The sequence below is a fragment of the Dendropsophus ebraccatus genome, chromosome 11 (assembly GCF_027789765.1).
Source record: "Dendropsophus ebraccatus isolate aDenEbr1 chromosome 11, aDenEbr1.pat, whole genome shotgun sequence".
In the NCBI taxonomy this organism is placed as follows: Eukaryota; Metazoa; Chordata; class Amphibia; order Anura; family Hylidae; genus Dendropsophus; species Dendropsophus ebraccatus.
This window is the reverse complement of record NC_091464.1, coordinates 55,599,398-55,617,806: the sequence shown is the minus strand read 5'-3', so window position 1 is coordinate 55,617,806 and position 18,409 is coordinate 55,599,398.

The following is an 18,409-nucleotide window of genomic DNA, read 5'->3' as shown; positions in this document are numbered from 1 at the left end:
TTTATTAATGTGGGGGGGCCCAGACACTTTGGTTGTATGGGGTCCCGAAATTCCTGATGGCGGCCCTGCTCAGCACACTACCCAGTCGGCACGACTGTAACCTACACTACATTCCTATTGCAGATTCGGTTGCTGTATTGCCAAGTGTTTGTCTACAAGTGTTATCAAGTGTATTATCCAGTGCTTTATCAAGGGAACTGTCAAGTATAACTTATCTTGTCCATGCACAGTTGTATCTCTTGCTGCACACAAGTACCTGCCAAGTAAAACCAAGCTTTTTATGGTAAAGAGACTTTGTGATTCTTCGCTTTACACACCGACACAGCACACACCGCAACCTTGGGACACTTCCCCTTTCTGTGGGTGGCAGATCCGATAGTCCGGAAGGGTCACTACACCACTCTGGCCATCCGTGATTACACTAACCCAAGGGACCCCGTAGCAACCCGGCAGGACACTGACCACAGGGGAAAAAGGTACAATAATTTAATAAAAAAGGGTAAAAGGTAGGTAAAATAAAAGCAGGCGTGCCATCACACCTGTGTGCCCAACCGCCACTGGTGTCACGAAGTAACATCCCAAGGCCCGGCTGTATCTCGGCCAACCACAACGGGAGGGAGTCACACTTCACTATTTAGCAAGTGACCAGTCCTCTGACACAACATCACCGGAGGCTCACACCACAATAGGTTATCAATGTACACCGAACAACCCCTTTAACTGTAAGGGCTCCATTACATAGAGCAATACTCTGCTGTATCAGGCAGATTGGACAGATCATCACTCCGTATAATAAAGACAGAGGATCGTTGTCATCAGCTGATCGTGTCTTTTGGTCCTGACCTAAAACATTGGCCACCGACCGTGCACCGCTACATGTAATAGCAATGGCCGGGCGACTGCTGATGAATCTGTAAAGAAAATAATAAAGTACAGTGGAACCTCCGTTCTCAAACTGCCCTGAACTCAGACAGTTCAGTTCTCAAACAATATTTGTAAGGGAAGTTTGCTTCAGTTCTCAAACTCTTGCTCGGTTCGCAAGCATTTTTTTTGGCACCCAGTCTTGAAGTACATTTATATCTCAAAATTTGAGTCCTGTACAGTATATAGTGCTGTTCTGTAATGTCCTGTACAGTATATAGTACTGTTCTGTAATGTACTGTACAGTATAGTGCTGCTCTGTAATGTCCTGTACAGTATATAGTGGCGCTCTGTAATGTCCTGTACAGTATATAGTACTGTTCTGTAATGTCCTGTACAGTATATAGTACTGTTCTGTAATGTACTGTACAGTATATAGTGGCGCTCTGTAATGTCCTGTACATTATATAGTGATGTTCTGTAATGTACTGTACAGTATATAGTGCTGCTCTGTAATGTACTGTACTGTATATAGTGCTGCCCTGTAATGTACTGTACAGTATATAGTGCTGTTCTGTAATGTACTGTACAGTATATAGTGCTGCTCTGTAATGTACTGTACAGTATATAGTGCCGCTCTGTAATGTACTGTACAGTATATAGTGCTGCTTTGTAATGTACTGTACAGTATATAGTGCTGCCCTGTAATGTACTGTACAGTATATAGTGCTGCTCTGTAATGTACTGTACAGTATATAGTGCTGCTCTGTAACGTTCTCTACAGTATATAGTGCTGCCCTGTAATGTACTGTACAGTATATAGTGCTGTTCTGTAATGTACTGTACAGTATATAGTGCTGCTCTGTAATGTCCTGTACAGTATATAGTGCTGTTCTGTAATGTCCTGTACAGTATAGTGCTGCTCTGTAATGTCCTGTACAGTATATAGTGCTGCTCTGTAATGTACTGTACAGTATATAGTGCTGCTTTGTAATGTACTGTACAGTATATAGTGCTGCTCTGTAATGTACTGTACAGTATATAGTGCTGCTTTGTAATGTACTGTACAGTATATAGTGCTGCTCTGTAATGTACTGTACAGTATATAGTGCTGCTCTGTAATGTACTGTACAGTATATAGTGCTGCTTTGTAATGTACTGTACAGTATATAGTGCTGCCCTGTAATGTACTGTACAGTATATAGTGCTGCCCTGTAATGTCCTGTACAGTATATAGTGCTGCTCTGTAATGTACTGTACAGTATATAGTGCTGCTCTGTAATGTCCTGTACAGTATATAGCACTGTTCTGTAATGTCCTGTACAGTATATAGTGCTGTTCTGTAATGTACTGTACAGTATATAGTGCTGCTCTGTAATGTACTGTACAGTATATAGTGCTGCCCTGTAATGTCCTGTACAGTATATAGTGCTGTTCTGTAATGTCCTGTACAGTATATAGTGCTGCTCTGTAATGTCCTGTACAGTGTATAGTGCTGCTCTATAATGTACTGTACAGTATATAGTGCTGCCCTGTAATGTACTGTACAGTATATAGTGCTGCCCTGTAATGTCCTGTACAGTATATAGTGCTGTTCTGTAATGTACTGTACAGTATAGTGCTGTTCTATACCATATTGCATTGATTAAACTGGGCACTTTTCAAGGTAATAAATGGTACTGTAGGTGTAATTATTGGTGGGTGCTGGAAGCAATTAGACACAATTATATTATCATATTATGGGAAAACACTGCTCGGTTCTCAAACTGCCTGAACCAATTAATTTTGAGGTACCCTTCTATATACATACCTGTCCAGTGATTGGCTGAGCAGCCTGTCACTTTAGAGGCCAACTCTGCAGTTTTCCCGATGGCTGTGGGTAGAAGGTAGGAAGACACTGGGGATCGTGGAGAGGTATATATATATATATTATTATTTTACACTAGGCAAGGGCTGCACAGACGTTGCTAACAATGCAGCCCTTGCTGAACAAGAGTTGAGCTGTGTAGTCGGTGCTTGTTTACTTTACTTTACTGAGTTGGCCATGTAATATGGCCCTAAGGGTGTGCTACAGATTTGCACATTGTTTGGTAGCAGCGAGCTACCCTACACTGGGGTAAGTGCACAGGAGGGTAAGAGATGTCAGACAGGCCTTGTCAACACCAAACAAGCACGTAAGGGCAAAAACTGAGAGAGAAAAAATACTGTACAGTCAAAGTAGGATAATAGGTCAGGCAGGCTAGGTCAATACTGAGAGGTTACATCAGGTCCAAATCATCAGGCAGAAGCAAACAAAAGCTTAAAGTCAGGTTACTGAGAAATCCAAAGCAATAGCAATGCTAGTTAGGCTCAGAGAGACCAATCACAGGTATCTGTGGTCAGCAGGTGCCCTGATAAAATACACAACTAAAGGCCCTATTACATAAAACCATTGTCAGCCTCACTTGGCCAATTACCGGCCTCTCAGGCCAATAATCATTTCAAGTAAAAGGACCTGTTAAAAGACCACAATCAGCTGACACGGACGATGTTGGCTGATCGTCGTGTTTCAACAAATTGAAAGAGCACAATATGGGCAGCAACACTGGGTAACAGGAGTGGCGGCAGCAGACCGCCACTGACTTTAATGGGGAGCCCAGACAATCTAAGGATTGTTCGGACAGCCCCTCCCGCAGCTCCCTGCTCCTTCCCCCCTTGCTGTCTGTGTGCGAAATAGCACAGGCAGGGAGCGGGGAACGAAGGCGAAGCAAGCGCTAAGCTTGACAGGTCAGCGCTAGCTTCTCCCACATCATCGTGACATGTAATACAGTATTGAGGAGGTCTGGAGCTTCTGGGCAAATTCTGATTGGCCTTATTGGAAGATCACCCTGACCTGCATACAAAGAAATGGAGCGACACAACCTCAAGCCTGTTGCCTCTACAACTTGTAAAGGTGTCCCTAGGTCCCAGAAATGGTCAGGAGTAATGCCAGAATGGCAGACGAGGGTGGCACTGACTCAGGGTCAAGTAAGTTAGTCCTTATTGAAAATGACCGTCACTCCTGTATTTGTATGTTAGATGTAGTCAGGGCTTTGGAGTCAGAGTTTTGGAGTTGGAGTTGGAGGTAGTTTTGGCTGGAGTTGGAAAACATGTAATGACTCCAGCTTGAAAATTTTATAATTGAGTTTTCATATGGATTTTATAAATGTTCCTCAATAAAATAGTTTATGTTCTATCAATCTAAGCCCCTTATTTATAACAACCAGAAAAAACATTTTCCCTTCTCGCCCTATGACAGCACCCCTGGAGAGCGTCCATCCCCCTTCTCATGAGACAGGAAACAGCCGCCAGGCAATCAATCAATTAATCAAGCTTTAAAAGGAGCCGCATCAACCCCTTACACCAGTTCTGTTTCCTGTCTTCTGAGAAGAAGGATGGTGGAGGGTGCAGCTCCTCTGCACCTTCCCAAAAGTCGCCAGGATCAAGCTGAAGCTGTGGGCGCCCGGTTCCTAAAGATTGATAGCCCGGGTTACCCTGCCGGTGTAAGCCTCTTACCTGAAAAGAGCCACCTGGTCAGTCTGCGGTCCTCCTGGTTCCCCTCCTATTTGGCTTCAATTCCCTTCTACCTCCGGCCAGGGTGAGTTCTTTCCGCCGGGTCCCGGGCCTGCGGGGGAGAGCCGGGTGTTCATGGCAGCAGGCGGCGGCTTCCGGCGGACGCGGGCGTACGTACATGCGTGCCCGCGTCGGCGTGGTGACGTCGCGGGGCGGTTATGTGATGCGGCCTACTTCCGGTAGGCGCCCTAGGTGCAGAAAGACTTCCGGTTCGCGCCGCGCGTACTTCGGGCGCCGGCGTGGACGGGGGCCGGGCTGTGCTGGGGGCTCCGGGGCTTGGGGGAGGACCTTTTTACCCACCTGATGTCTGGGTGACTATCAGGGGCTCGGAGGGGCGGTCCGTTGTCGGCGGTGTTCGGCAGCTCGCCACCGATTGGTGAGAGGGAGAGTGGGGGCGGTCCCCCTCTATGAATTAAAGCGGGAGTGTGGCTTGTTTAAAGTGTGTGCCAACCGGAACAGGAACCCAGCCAGCTTCTGGACCAGCATACTATAGCAGGTGGAGGTGCTTCCCACTACTGCGGCTACAGCTTCTTCAGCTTCAACATGGAGGAAGAAGCAGAACACACTGAGACACAGGAATCCCAGGCAGAGGTTCGCATGGTGGTGAGAGGGGTTGTACCCCAAATGATTTTCCTGTGTTTATTTTTCCTGAGGGTTGTTTTTTCTGCTACTTCTACTGTAGGATTCTTCTAAGAAAGGAAAGAGTAGAAAGGAATGCCTGATGTGTCATAAGAAACTGCATTCCTCTTATTCTAAATCCCTGTGCAATGTGTGTCTTTCTAAGGTTATGGAAGAAGAGTCTCCTTCCTTTATGAAGAGCATTAAGTGAGGTTTATCTGGTTTTTTTGTTTTTAGATGTGTGTTTTGCTGGTCCAACGGTTCCCTAAAGGTTATCTCACTTGCACTTACAGGGGTTTAATTAGAGATGAAGTTACGAAAGCTATGCCCAAGGAGAGGTCGGTTTCAGCTGCCTCTACCACAGCCTCTACCTCGGCTTCTTCAGCCTCTACATCCAGAGCCGAAATGTCTATATCCCACTCTTCCAGTCCCGTTATTACGCTGGAATCTGATCCAGAGGAAGAGGGGGAATGTCAAGTATCTTCAGATAATTCATCAGATGAATTGTCGGGCAAACCGTTATTCCCGGTGGAAAAAGTAGAGTCCCTATTAAAGCGGTTAGAGCCACAATGAATTTGGAGGAATCTAAAGAGACTTTATCTATTCAAGATAAGATGTTTGAAAGTCTGGCTCCTAGAAAGAAGAAAGTTTTTCCAATCCATCAGACTATGAAAGATCTTATAGATAGAGAGTGGAAAAAACCGGATAAAAAATTTTTTGTACCTAGGGCTATGAAGCGCAAATATCCCTTTGACGAAAGCGAGACGGAGAGATGGGATAGAGCCCCTATGATTGACCCTCCAGTTTCTAAAATAACGAAGAATCAGGGGGCTCTGCCTTTTGAGGATACGGGCACATTGAAGGATCCCATGGATAGAAGGGCAGATAGTTTTCTTAGGAAAGACTGGGAGGCGGCTGCAGCTATTTTTAAACCCATGGTAGCCAGTACTTCAGTTGGCAGATCCGTAAAGCTCTGGTTAGAGGAATTAGAGTCCAATATCAGAGAGGGTACGCCCAGGGAAGATCTTCTTAAAGCCTTCCCAACTATTTTTGGAGCAGTGGATTTCATGACTGACGCCTCAGCAGATACCCTTAGATTAGCCGCTAGAGCTACAGCGGTCTCCAACTCAGCCCGTAGAGCTATTTGGCTGAAAGATTGGAAGGGGGAAGCTACGTCTAAATCTAAATTATGTGCCCTTCCATGTCAAGGAGAATTGTTGTTTGGTCCAGCATTGGATTCTATATTAGAGAAAGCTTCGGACCGTAAGAGAAAGTTCCCCTCTGTTTCTCCTCCTCCCAAGAGGCCCTTTCATAGCAAGGGAAGGGGGGGGGCTCAAACATCTTATCCAAAGCAGAGAAATTGGAAAGCCCCTGGTAAAGGGAGGGGTTATTTGTTCTCCAAAATTAACACCTCCAAAAAAGATGATAAAAAATGACGCCAGGGGGCCTGTGGGGGGACGCCTGATGCGATTCTCTCAGCAATGGGAGTTGATAACCTCAAGCAAGTGGGTGAAGGAGTCAATAAAGCATGGATTAAAACTAAAAATTCTGTCTCCCCAGGTCATCGTTTTATTATAACAGATTTGAGCCGATATCCAGAGAAACAGACGGCTTTAGAATCCGAAGTCCTTTCTCTTCTCCAGAAAGAGGTGCTGGTTCAGGTTCCCAGTTCGGAACGGGGGTCGGGCTTTTACTCAACCCTGTTCCTAGTAAGGAAACCCAACGGTGCGTTTCGCACAATTATAAACCTGAAGGACCTGAACCGGCACCTCTGCTACGAGAAATTCAGGATGGAGACTATTCAGTCGGCCATCCTGAACCTGTCACAAAATTGCTACATGTGCACTCTGGACCTTCGAGATGCATATTACCATCTCCCCATTTACCCGGACCACCAGAATCTGTTGAGAGTGGCAATTCGCATGGGAGGGGGGATTCACCATTATCAGTACAGGGCTCTCCCCTTCGGTTTGTGCCAGGCACCCAGAGTATTTACAAAACTGATAGCGGAGGTCATGGCTCATGTCAGAGAACAGGACATTGTCATAATACCATACTTAGACGACTTTCTGATAGTAGGGCCATCAGAGAGGGTAGTCTCCCAGCATTGCCTGTCAGTCCAGAACATCTTCTGCAGACTAGGTCTGGAGGTAAATCTAGAAAAGTCCTGCCTGCGCCCAAACCAGATTTGCTCCTTTTTGGGGATAAGACTAGATTCTTTGGTTCAACGTTCTTTTCTTCCTCCCCAAAAGGTGGACCTGATCATAACAAGAGTAAAAGATCTTTTAACCCGGAGTTCCTGTTCCCTAAGACAGGCCATGTCAGTCCTGGGACTCATGACGTCTGCCATTCCAGCAGTAGCCTGGGCACAGTATCATTCCAGGACTCTACAGGCACAGATTTTAGACACCTGGGACAGACAGGGAGAGTCACTAGACAAGACTTTTACACTATCTCCCCCAGTACTAAGGTCCCTACAGTGGTGGGTGACGCGGAAAAACTTGACGGAAGGCATTCCCTGGGAGAAAAAAGATATATTTCAGATCACGACAGATGCCAGCCCCACGGGGTGGGGGGCTCATGCAGAATCCCTACTCCTACAGGGGAAATGGAACAGCTCAGAGTGTCAGGACCCTCAGAATCTCAGGGAATTAAGGGCAGTCCTTTACACTCTATCCCGTTGTCTACACATGATCACGAACAAACATGTCCAGATTCTAACAGACAATTCTACAGTAGTGGCATACCTGAACCATCAAGGGGGAACCAGGTCAGCTCAGCTAATGAGAGTATCCCATTTCATCTTCAGGCTGATAGAGAGTCATGTAGCTTCCATATCAGCCCTTCATCTCAAAGGGACGGACAACATCACGGCCGACTTCCTGAGCAGAGTATCACTCAACCAGGGGGAGTGGGTTCTCAGTCCAGCGGTATATCAGCAGATCACGACCATGTGGGGAGTCCCTCTAATAGATCTTTTCGCTACCAGGGACAACAGGAGAGTGGAAAGATTTTTTTCCCTCAACCCCAGGGATCTTCCGTCGGGAGTGGATGCCTTTATTCAGGATTGGAGCAAGGGCCTGCTCTATGCTTTTCCTCCCATTCGGATGATTCCGAGGATGCTGAGGAAAATACGTCAGGACAAGGCACTAGTCATAGTAGTGGCACCCTTCTGGCCAAGGAGGGTATGGTTTTCTTGGCTCAGGAAACTCTCAGTAGCCAGGCCGTGGGTCCTTCCGGAAGTTCCGGATCTTCTATCTCAGGGACCGGTGCTTCCATCCATCATCGCAAAATCTTCATCTGACGGCCTGGCTATTGAGAGGCGACTGATGCTAGATAGAGGTCTATCAAATTCAGTTATTGATACCTTATTGGCTAGCAGAAAGAAAGTCACTTCACAAATATATCTGAGGACTTGGAAAGCTTTTTGTAAATTTATGTCTGTCCCGGTTAACGTGTTAATACCCCCAGACATTCCTAAAGTCCTGGAGTTTCTGCAGAAGGGTCTTGAGTTAGGGTTAAAACCTAGCACATTAAAAGTACAAATATCTGCCCTTAGCGCTTTATTTGATCACAAAATTGCAGACCACCCATGGATTAGGCGGTTTATTAAAGCTACAGGCAGACTTAGACCCACGATTACGCCTAGGACTCCACCATGGGACTTGAACATAGTTTTGACAGCCCTGTCAGTATCACCTTTTGAGCCATTAGAAGAACTATCAGATAAGATCTTAACCTTAAAATTGGCCTTTTTATTAGCAATTACTACGGCTAGACGAGTAGGGGAACTATCAGCCTTATCCATTAATAAACCCTATATGAACATTCTTCCAGATAGAGTTGTCCTGTCACCAGACCCAGCTTTTTTACCTAAGGTGGTAACTGATTTTCATCGCTCTCAGGAGGTGATTTTACCATCTTTTTGTCCCGAGCCTAAAAACGATGGAGAAAGAAGATTCCATGCATTAGATGTTAGAAGGTGCCTTATCATGTATCTAGAAAAGACAAAGGAATGGAGGAAATCTCAACAATTACTAGTCCTTTTTTCCGGCAAAAATAGGGGCCAGTCAGCTTCCGCAAAAACTGTAGCCAGGTGGATTAAGGATACTATTTCCCTAACCTATACCTCTTCTAAAATGGTTCCTCCTACAGGATTTGGTGCCCATACAACCAGAGCAGTCTCCACTTCCTGGGTCGAGAGGGCTGCAGCATCTATCCCTCAGATCTGCAGAGCAGCTACTTGGAGCTCACCTCACACATTTTTCAGGCATTATAGGTTACAGTTGCCAGGTACTGAGGATCTCTCTTTCGGGAGAAAAGTCCTGCAGGCAGTAGTCCCCCCCTAATTTAGCCTAGTCTAGTCTCCAGGGGTGCTGTCATAGGGCGAGAAGGGAAAACTTAAATTACTTACGGTAATTGTTTTTCTTTGAGCCCATGACAGCACCCCTCTAAATACCCACCCTTTATATAAAAAAAAAAAAAAAAAAAAAAATTTTGCCGGGTGTATTTAAGTGGGGTTTTTTGTATTATCATTAAACATGTGAGATAAGATTATTCATTCAGTTCTCAATGAATGTAGAAAACTTTTTTCTAGTTGCTTCTGCCGCCTTAGGTGGGAAGTGAACTCTCCGCTGAGGGGAGCTATTTTTCTCTGCTGGAGAGCAGAGTTGTGTTTATATCTTCTAGAATCCAGGATACTTGTGGAACGAACTGGTGTAAGGGGTTGATGCGGCTCCTTTTAAAGCTTGATTAATTGATTGATTGCCTGACGGCTGTTTCCTGTCTCATGAGAAGGGGGATGGACGCTCTCCAGGGGTGCTGTCATGGGCTCAAAGAAAAACAATTACCGTAAGTAATTTAAGTTTTTCACATACATTTAGTTTCCTCCATATCTCAGTAATCTGGTCTCTATTTGGCAGCTTGTTTCTGAGCCCATTGTGTGTGTGGGGGGGAGATCTGTGCTGTTCTCTTCCTGGATGCTGGATGACTGTATATGAGCAGTAGTGTAATATGGACATATCCTGTGTAATATAGAGAAGGAGGAGGAAAAGCCATAAGTAGTGCAGCAGTAATCTCTGTCCTCAATGTGGTGTTTTCTCTCTGAGAGAAAATGTGTGTTTTTCTTCAGTGTGCTATGGCTGCAGCAGGCTGTGCGTGTGAGTGCTATGGCTGCAGCAGGCTATGCGTGTGGGTGCTATGGCTGCAGCAGGCTGTGCATTTGTGTGTGCGTGCTATGGCTGCAGCAGGCTGTGTGTGCGTGTGCTATGGCTGCAGCAGGCTGTGTGTGCGTGTGCTATGGCTGCAGCAGGCTGCATGTGTGTTAGAGAGAGAGGCAGAAATTAAAGGGGTATTCTGGGCATCAGTGAGAAATACAGAGGGGACAGGGGTTTTGGATCATAATAAAGAAGTCCTATATACCCGCCACAGTGCAACATGCTCCCAATCCTATGATGTCATGGCTCCACTCAAAAATGCCTGCTCAGCCAATCAGTAAGTGAGGCGAGGCACAGCTGCAGTCACTGACTTGCTGAGCGGGCAGTTCCTGTGGGGCTGCGATGATTCAGGAGCACAGATGCTGACAGAGAACTGATAAATCTGGGACTATGTCTGACCTCTGTATCACTATGTCTGACCTCTGTATCACTATGTCTGACCTCTGTATCACTATGTCTGACCTCTCTATCACTATGGCTGACCCCTCTATATCACTATGTGTGATCCCTCTATATCACTATGTCTGACCTCTCTATATCACTATGTCTGACCTCTCTATATCACTTTGGCTGACCCCTCTATATCACTGTGTCTGATCTCTGTATCACTTTGGCTGACCTCTATATCACTATGACGGACCCCCTATATCTCTATATCTGACCCCTCTATATCACCATGACTGACCCCTCTATATCACAGGTATCTGCCATTATTAGCAGTGTGTCTTTGTGTATGATGAATATTTAGTTAGAAACAAAGAAGGTTGTCAGCAGGAAAAGACCACCTGCTGCATCTAGTCTAGTTGTGAGTAGTTCAGGACATTGAGGCTGGAGACTGGCTGCATCCACTGCACACCTCAGAAGTCGCCCCAGGATCATGTAGGCCATTAGGGAGAAGCTGCTGAGTCAGTGTGATAAATAACTCCCCTGGTATATGACCGGCCATTTATGAAGGAGCGGGAGTCGGAGTCAGTCCTAATAAAATTCAGGAGTCGGAGTCGGAGTGGTGGCTTACTGCCTTGATTACAACCAAAATATTTTGTGTCTAAAATAAAATGGTGTATTTTTCTGTAAACGTATTACTTTTCCCTGTGTTTTCTCATTGGATAGGATAATGGTGTGGTTTCTATCTGCCCTCATTCCAGGTAGTGCCTTGCCCAGCACAGTGAGCCGATCAGACGTCTTCATACCTTTGCTTCCCTCTCACAGAAACATAGTAAGGGAAAGAAATGACAGCCGCATCTCCCTCCTCCCCAAATATGTCATTCCTATCTGAGAACTTTTTGAACATTTATGGAATATCTAAAAACTCCTAAAACTTCTTTATTGAATCTTTCATTTTGGGAATTCTTACCTATATAGTACTAGGTCCTATCCACAATGGGACACCTGTTGAGCCCCTTTACAAAACCTGTGTATGTTTTATTCTCCAAGCTTGTTACTGTACTTTCGCGTTCTGGCCATTTGTTTGAAAAGCTATTAAATATATATGAGCTAATAAAGCCGTCTCTATAATGGTAAGGATGTTATTGCGAGACTAAGTGCTTTCATTTAATTACAATTCCAATATATGTTGCAGAATGTGACAGGACCTTAAAGCTTTGATGGGGTAAATATAATCTTTGTCTATCTGATTGAGATGGGCTTTGAACAGTGTGTTCTAGGGGAGAGCATGTCTGATGTTCAGAGAAGAAATTCTGCTTTCTTCTTCTCTCCGCAGTTCACAGAGCGGCATCTGAGGTCGAATCCGCACTTTAGCAAACTCCCCTCATCTCTTAGTTTCTTTTGAAACTGCATCTCTCTGCGTCCATTTTTTCTCCTTCTTTTTAGAAAAGCACTGAGAGTTGCAAGCTATCCCTTCTCCCCTCCCTCCCGCCTCCAGCTGATGTCTTGCTGAGACGTCGCCTGTTCTGACCTTGCTTAGAAGTGAATACTGCACAATGATCCTCACCACTCTGCAAGATTGACAAATTATAGGGTGAAAAGTAGCGATCAGTCTTTCTATTGTAGTAACCCACCTTTTTATTTCTAATGCTTACAACCTCCAATTTACAGGAGAAGTGGCTCCAAGCAAAGCATCCGTGTGACAGCTTTCTGGCCTGCCTGCCGAGCACCATCCCAGGAGATAGATGGCATGTTTTATCCACAGTACAAATACCATTCAGGTCTGTGATGCCCCAACCATGAGATGAAGAAGAGAGCACCCCTTCCCTATGCAGCTTGCTATGTTATCATATCATAGGCTATATTTTTATGCCATATGTACTTGATAAAATCCCATCACATTGTACAAACGTACATTGTAGGAACGTTTCAATCATTCGTCTTTTACGTGTTCATAATCTATAAGGGATTATTGTTCACTTTCTAAATTACACATGAAGATCAGAGGAAAATAGGTCACTAGGAGATGAAACTAGTTTGTGTTTGCTCCAGATATGTGGTGAAATGGCAGTAATATGGATTGGACTTGTATCAATGAGTCTGTATTCCCAATAACCAAGCGGAATTATCCACGGTGATGTACCTTTCCCCAGTTGAGAACTATTGTATCATCCTACATAAATAAGCCACAGTTAATTTGATTATCTAAGGCTGGGTTCACGGTAACAGAAATCTCCATTCAGTGCTAAGGAGGTTTAACCCCTTAGGAAGGCTGCCAGATGTAGCCGTAAGGCAGTGATTGTTTTTTCATCTCTGTGTTTTGAAAGCCATAACTTTTCTATTTGTCTGTGAAAGTGACTGAATCAGGGGTAGTTTCTAGTTGTCATGAGCTGTGTTTATAAATGGGGTCATTATTATGTACTTGTAATATATTGTATAAAGTATTTTTTGCAACTTTTTTTGTGTGTGGGGGGTGGGTAGCAATTCAGCCATTCACGGCCCATGCCATAGACTCCATTCTAAGCTTATTCCACCGTCCGCCCAAAGAATTGACATGTCAGCTCTTTGGGCAGATGGTAGAATCTGCCTGAGCATAGAATGTAGTCTATGGCATGGACGTAAAGACAAGCGTCTGCATTGCGGAACGCAGTGTTATCTGCACAGATTCCGTAGTGTGAATGCACCCTAACAGCGTGCATTAACTTAAAAGCGGCTTGCAAGAGTTCACAGATCTTGGGAAAATATAGAACTTGCTTTGTCAAAACATTAGCCCTTACTGGGATCTTTAACCTTAGGACCCTTACAGAACAGTAAGGTCAGTGTACTGCACTGTTTGTAGACCTGTCTTTGTTGTCCTGTGTCTTGGTTGTGTTGCCTTAGATGATGAAAATGACTACAGAAGCATGAGGGCAAAGATGTCTCAGCTGTAAAATTGCCAGCTGTGCAGACCAGTTTAAGAAGACATCAAGAAAAAACATCTACAGTCAGATGTCACCTGCGTGTCACTGGATCTAACTGCACTGTAATCACTTATATGGTCTACAGACTGACTGATATGTACCAACATATGATATTGTGCAATATCTTACAATTCCTATCTCTTATGAGGCTAACCATATAGCACCACCTCATTTCTAACACTGCCTGTTCTGCCTCAGGCCCTAGCCTTTTTTTGGGACTATACCTCTACTCTTGTTTCTGTCTATTTGTTTTGTGTCGCAGTCTGCATTTTTAGGCTGGGTTCACACACAGTATATTTCAGGCAGTATTTGGTCCTAATGTCAGGTCCTCATAGCAACCAAAAACAGGAGTGGATTGAAAACACAGAAATGCTATGTTCACACAATGTTGAAATTGAGTGGATGGTCGCCATATAACAGTAAATAACTGCCATTATTTCAATACAACGGCCGTTGTTTTAAAATAACAGCAAATATTTGCCATTAAATGACGGCCATCCACTCAATTACAACATTATGTGAACAGAGCCTTTCTGTGTTTTCAATCCACTTCTGGTTTTGGTTGCTATGAGGACCTGACATGAGGACCAAATACTGCCTGAAATATACTGTGTGTGAACCCAGCCTTAAGGTATATTGTTTTGAGTTTTCTTCCCTGATGCTTTGCCTTCCTTGGTTTACTCATATTGTTTTTCCTTTATATTCCTCCCATCTTTATTCTTGCACCAAATTTAAACACAGCTGATTGGGAACAACCAACATCCTTTTACAGCGCTCAGTTAGATTTCTATTGAAGTAGTTTCTATATTAAAGTAGTTTTGTAATCCTTTCCATTGTTACTGTGCACTTTACCCTTTACCGCCAGACTTTTTTTTTTTTTTTTTTAGACAAAAAGCAAATTGCAAGGTAATTCTATAATTTGACCTCAACGTGGAGTCATTTCATAATTTATTCCCTTTCCTGTCATTAATAATTCACTCTCATTTACTTTCATACATATCTCCTAGTCTCCGTTGGGCCTTTTCCCAGCCTATGAAATCTCCATTCTTGTAAGTGTGGAGAAGAACCATAAGAGCAGTTGTCATTTCCTCCTGAACTCCATTCCCGCTTAGACCCTCTACGCTTTGGCAGTAGAACTGGTCTGACTTTGACGCAACATGGTTTCGCAGTCTCCATTTATATACTTGTCAGCCCAACAAGGCGACCTTTTAAACTTTCAATTACAAGGGCCATCTAAATTAGCAATTTCTGCAATGAACCGCTAACAATGAAAAGATAGGTTGCAACAATGCAAAGACAAATCTCTGCTTTTCAGCTTTGGCGAAGACGTTTGTGCTGATTGACTACAATAATCACAGCAAATGCCCTTTACAGTATTGTCTCAGCAGATAACACTAGTATACATTAACTCCAGCTGTCTGGGCTTGCTTCTTGCTATTCAGATGGGAACTCTCTTTGTTGCTGGTTACTATTCTCAAAATGCTCCTTGTCTTCCCACTGCCAGTGTTTTATTAACGTCACCTTATATCCTGCATTATTTGTGCCGCTGGATTTACAAAGCAGTTTCAAGGCGATTAGCTCCTTATGAGAAAATAATATGGCAATTAAAAATAAAACGTGATCACTGTGCCTTTTATGTTGAGTGTGGATCTCCCTCCTGCCTCATTCTGGCAGATGATAGAGGAGAAAGAACCTAATCTGGTATCTGTCCATGTTGGAAATGCTTTATGCTTCCCATTACGACTCAGTCTGTCTCACGCGTACCACACCGCCAGGGCAAGAGCGCTTTTCTTCCCTCTGGTGCAGTCTGCCTGTGCAGCGTATAAATATTATTGATCCCGGTGTTTAATACACTAATGAAAGCCACTGCTATTGACTTTGTAATTAATATGCTGTCTCGGAGTAAAGTTTGTCAGGAGGAGTATGTATGAAAGCAGTTGAGACTTTGTTACACAAAATAAAGCAATTTGCTGCACTGTCCTGGAATGGACCTCTTCCCTGTGTTCTCCCTGGAGAAAGGTACTTCCCTGGCTAACAGCAGACAGATTGAAGGATAGGCTCTCATTTCTTCAGACGGAGACTGAGCCTTGGCTCCTTGTGGTGCTTTCATTTAAAAAAGAAAAAAAAAATCTATATAGAAAAGTCAAATAGCTAGTGTATGTGGAGTTTCTCGGGTATGAGGCTGGGATCACATTGTGAGAAATACTGTTTAGTTTTAGTGAAGTTGCAATTCTTTTTTCTTGCAATGGCAGCTGGGTAAAGGCATAAGAGCTTGCTGGCCAAACTGCAAACTATCCACATTTTCTACATTATCATAGCACAATCTATCTAGACAGTCATAGTCCATTATAAGAACTGAAGTGAAAGAGAAAGAATTGGCATTAGATTTTTCAGCAGAAAGATGTTACTCACCTCACCCCATTCCAGCACTGCGTCTTGGTGAGCAGCCACAGCTCCTGCTCCTTTACTTCTGCTCCAGCCCCTTATGGTTGGTCAGGCTGTGGTTCTTCTGTCTTGATTGGGATGCTAAAGCAGGTGGCACCAAAGAGGACATCAGGCCTGAAGGCCTATTTAACCTCTTCCCAACATTTGCTGTGGGAAAGTGAGTGGGGAGTGGCTCAACAGCAGAGCTGGCTTTTACCTGATAAACTACAGTTTGTATCAAGCTAATGTTAATCAATCTATTAAAATAAGGAAAAGTGTTTTTTTTTGCATTTTAATAGGTTTTAATTTCTCTGCTTGTAACAAAGATAGTCAAGCAAAGTCATACAAATTAGGGCCATGTTCCCACTTTGTAAGACACTGGCCATTCTGTGACCCGGCCGGGTCACAGAACAGCTGGTGTTAGAGAAGATCATCCTGGCCGGTACAGCATCACTCCTAATTAATTGGGATGCGGACGCATCCGTGTGCCCCCGCATCCCAGTTTTGCTGCTGCACACAATGGAGCGTGCAGCCAGAGTCGAACGCTCCAGTGAGTGCACTGACAGGGTTTCTGCCGCAGTGAATAGCAGCTGCAGAAAACTGACATTGCAGCACCGCAAGGGATCCGGGCCGGAGTGTATACTATGTGCATACACTCCGGCCGTGATTCCATAGACGGCAGCTCTACGTAAGTTTCATAGTTATCATGGCTGTTGTGAACATAGCCTAGATAATAAATAATAATAATAGATATAATAAGAATAGATAATTCACATTTACATGTCTACTCTATGTTGGCATTATTTGGTAATGGCCCTCTTACTTTTTAGGATGTTATAGAACTTAGAAGTTTAGCGGCAAACTTTTCGTACACTAACAGGGGCAACAATCAGGTACAGTAACGGGAAAAGGGGTGATGATCAGGGTAGAAAGGGATTCATTGGTTGCCAGGACCTGTCACTGATGTCAATGATTTTGCATTTTTTACCACTCAGTAGAGCTTATTTATGAACTTTCTGCATACTGTTTTATCATTGATCTGTGTAAACATTATACAATAAGCTTCTATGCTCCTTCCGGTGGTGAGTGTAGCTTGTCAAAAATCTTGATATTACTTAAAGGGGTACTCCAGCGGGGGGGGGCACCCCGCCTCCTTCACTGACTGGCTGAGCGATCCTGAGACGTCACGTCCCGGGCCCGTGTCAGACACCATGAAGCGGCCGGGCACTGGAGCGCCGCAATGCGGGACCAGTCGCTGAAACCGGGGAGGTGAGTGGACGTCTTTTCCCTTAGCCCCCTCCTCCCAGCAAAAAAGTGCCCCCCCCCCCCGCTGGAGTACCCCTTTAATGTCTATGTAGAAAATGTTCTGCTATGTATCTGACCTCTGACCATTATATACACTCACCGGCCACTTTATTAGGTACACCTGTCCAACTGCACGTTACCACCTAATTTCTAATCAGCCAATCACATGGCGGCAACTCAGTGCATTTAGGCATGTAGACATGGTCAAGACAATCTCCTGCAGTTCAAACCGAGCATCAGTATGGGGAAGAAAGGTGATTTGAGGGCCTTTGAACGTGGCATGGTTGTTGGTGCCAGAAGGGCTGGTCTAAGTATTTCAGAAACTGCTGATCTACTGGGATTTTCACGCACAACCATCTCTAGGGTTTACAGAGAATGGTCCGAAAAAGAAAAAACATCCAGTGAGCGGCAGTTCTGTGGGCGGAAATGCCTTGTTGATGCCAGAGGTCAGAGGAGAATGGGCAGACTGGTTCCAGCTGATAGAAAGGCAACAGTGACTCAAATAGCCAACCGTTACAACCAAGGTAGGCAGAAGAGCATCTCTGAACGCACAGTACGTCCAACTTTGAGGCAGATGGGCTACAGCAGCAGAAGACCACACCGGGTGCCGCTCCTTTCAGCTAAGAACAGGAAACTGAGGCTACAATTTGCACAAGCTCATCGAAATTGGACAGTAGAAGATTGGAAAAACGTTGCCTGGTCTGATAAGTCTCGATTTCTGCTGCGACATTCGGATGGTAGGGTCAGAATTTGGCGCCAACAACATGAAAGCATGGATCCATCCTACCTTGTATCAACAGTTCAGGCTGGTGGTGGTGGTGTCATGGTGTGGGGAATATTTTCTTGGCACTCTTTGGGCCCCTTGGTACCAATTGAGCATCGTTGCAACGCCACAGCCTACCTGAGTATTGTTGCTGACCATGTCATCCCTTTATGACCACAATGTACCCAACATCTGATGGCTACTTTCAGCAGGATAATGCGCCATGTCATAAAGCTAGAATCATCTCAGACTGGTTTCTTGAACATGACAATGAGTTCACTGTACTC